The following is a 3,016-nucleotide window of genomic DNA, read 5'->3' as shown; positions in this document are numbered from 1 at the left end:
TTCGTATATGCTTTATCTAAAAATATTTCCAACTTTTGTGTGCTTGATGCTGCATGCTATTGACTAGACAAGATCAAGTGCAATTAGTAGCTTTTCTCTCTTTTTCATCTTTTCTTTGGTGGAATTGCTTTTCGTTTCCACTAATCAGCCTGAGTGGATGCAAGATAACACCTTTCTCTATAGCTCAGATTGCAAAGTCGTCTTCATGAAAGTTTTGCCTTATCTTGTGAACTACAACATATCCAAATTTGAGATCCATCGGAGTAGTACAACTTCAGAAATTCAAGTATGATGAGTAACTGTTCATCAATGTTCTGTTAATCCGTCAGACTTGTTGTGAGCTTCGAAACTCCATTTTCTCTTGTTCAGATCAACATACTTTCTTCATCGAAGTTGTTCCTCAGCTTGTGAACTACAACATATCCAAATTTGAGATCCCTCGGAGCAGTATAACTCCAGAAATCCAGGTATGATGAATGACTGGTTATTATTTTTCTGTCAACCCGTCAGATTTGTTGTGAGCTTAGAAACTCCATTTTCTCTTGTTCAGATCGGTATGCTTTCTTCATTGAAGTTGTTCCTCAGCTCGTGAACTACAACATATCAAAATTTGAGATCCCTCGGAGCAGTATAACTCCAGAAATCCAGGTATGATGAATGACTGGTTATTATTTTTCTGTCAACCCGTCAGATTTGTTGTGAGCTTCGAAACTCCATTTTCTATTGTTCAGATCGGCATGCTTTCTTCATTGAAGTTGTTCCTCATCGTCTCTTTCATAACATATCAAAAATTCAGAATGAACTAATGGTTAAATATTTCCAGATCTTCGAAACATCACAGCAGCTTCGAAATCTGCAAGAATCCGACTGTCATGTTTGGAGCTTCAACACTTTAATTTCCGTCGCTCAAACAGAAATGGTTCATTCTTGAAAGTTGTTCATATGCTCAAGAACTATAGGGTGTCCAAAATTCAGCTCTATTGGAGAAGAGCAGAGGTTGCAGAAATTTGATAGATGAAAGGAGGCGGAAGAGGGAGAGAGAGAAAAAGTCTCTTGGGTTGGATTTCTATTTTGGGGCAGATTCCAATTTTTGTAGCACCTTCATTATTGATGAATTGCTTGTACTTTTGTCCATTATGAAACTTGGGACTTTGGCTTGTTGTTGGATCTATTATAATATGTTTGGGAACATATATAAGTGAATAAATAAGAAGGAAAATTTTGGGCCCTTGTGGGTGTAAAACAAAAAATGTTTATGTTTACCCAAGTGTTTTTGTACAAGTTCAAGGGCATCTTGGGTTTTGTGAACAAAATTTGTTGATTTGGAGCAAGGTTTTGTGTTGAAGCTTTGTAGGTGAAGCTTTGGTGTTGAAGCTTTGTAGATGAAGCTTTCTGGGTGAAGCTTTGATGGTGAAGCTTTGTAGATGAAGCTTTGTAGATGAAGCTTTGTAGATGAAGCTTTCTAGGTGAAGCTTTGATGGTGAAGCTTTGTAGATGAAAGTATGTAGAGGGAGCTTTCTAGGTGAAGATTTTTTAGGTGAAGCTTTATAGGTGAAGCTTTTTTAAGTGAAGCTTTTCGGGTGAAGTTTTTTTTTTTTGGGTGAAGCTTTGTGGGTGAAGCTTTTTAGGTGAAGCTTTGTGGGTGAAGCTTTGGAGGTGAAGCTTTTCGGGTGAAGCTTGTTGGGTGAAGCTTTTTAGGTGAAGCTTTGTGGGTGAAGCTTTTTAGGTGAAGCTTTGTGGGTGAAGCTTTGGAGGTGAAGCTTTTCGGGTGAAGCTTTTTGGGTGAAGTTTTTTAGGTGAAGCTTTGTGGGTGAAGCTTTGGAGGTGAAGCTTTTCGGGTGAAGCTTTTTGGATGAAGCTGTTTTTTTTTTTTTTTTTTTTTTTTGGCGCTTGACACGGTCTTCATTTGCTTGTTTTGTAGTGACTGTGGAAGACGGATTGCTTTCTGATTGAGAAGGGTTCTGGCATCGCTTGCTATGAATGTAAAAGAGTGAGGGCTGAGTTGGCTAAATTACCTCTTTATTGAATTCATTGCCAAATGGCCTTCATTACATAGGATGCCGAACGGCTATAGCTCAACACTTGTACATCGTGAGTCTATTTGTAGTAGTACTTCAAGTGATCAGCGTTCCATGGATGGCCAAGGGTCTTGCCATCAGAGCTTCTAAGTGTGTAAAAGCCAGGGCGACTGATGCCAATGACTTCATACGGTCCATCCCAGTTTGGACTAAGTGTGCCTTCACTCGGGACTCTGTCGCAGAGTAATCTTTTCTTTAAGACCCAGTCTCCTATTTTGAAAGAACGAGGCTTGACCCTAGAGTCATAATAGTTGGAGATGCGCTGCTTGTAGGCGACATTCCTCAAGTGAGCTTGGTTTCTGTGTTCCTCGACTAAATCCAAGTTGAGGGTGAGTTGTTTGTCATTTTCACTTTGAATGTAGTTCTGGACTCGGAATGTTGCTTGCTCGAGCTCAACAGGGACAACCGCCTCTGTGCCAAAGGCAAGTGAGAATGGAGTTTCTCCTGTTGAAGTCCGATATGAAGTGCGATATGACCAAAGAACTTGGGGTACAAATTCTGGCCAACAGCCTTTAGCTTTGTCCAAGCTGGTTTTCAAAGTGCGCTTGATTATTTTGTTGATGGCCTCAACTTGTCCATTAGACTGGGGATGAGCTGGAGAGGCAAAGCATAAGTTGATGTTGAACTTAGAGCAGAACAACCTGAACTTCTTGTTGTCAAACTGTCGCCCATTGTCAGTGACTATCGCATTGGGAATGCCGAATCTACAAAGGATGTTCTTCCACACGAAGTCTTCTATCTTTGCCTCAGTAATGGTTGCCAAGGGTTCTACTTCGGCCCACTTTGTGAAGTAGTCCACTGCAACGACTGCGTAACAGACTTTGCCCTTCCCTGCCGGCATTGGGCCGATCAAATCAAGTCCCCACTGGGCGAAGGGCCAAGGGCTGATCATAGGAGTAAGAGGCTCTAGAGGGGAATGAGGAATAGTTGCATATCGT

The 3,016-nt window shown here is 41.0% G+C and overlaps 1 long non-coding RNA gene across 1 annotated transcript; it reads left to right on the top strand.

The window, feature by feature from the left end:
- Positions 1–242: 242 nt before the first annotated feature.
- Positions 243–955, top strand: LOC139191453 (uncharacterized). Its single transcript, XR_011575519.1, has 3 exons — positions 243–467; positions 551–648; positions 824–955. It is a non-coding gene; the product is annotated as an uncharacterized lncRNA (long non-coding RNA).
- The last annotated feature ends 2,061 nt before the right edge of the window (positions 956–3,016 follow it).

Source organism: Malus domestica, chromosome 14 (genome assembly GCF_042453785.1).
Source record: "Malus domestica chromosome 14, GDT2T_hap1".
NCBI lineage: Eukaryota > Viridiplantae > Streptophyta > Magnoliopsida > Rosales > Rosaceae > Malus > Malus domestica.
Note: the sequence above shows the minus strand (reverse complement) of the source record. Positions and strands in the feature narration are given on the sequence as shown.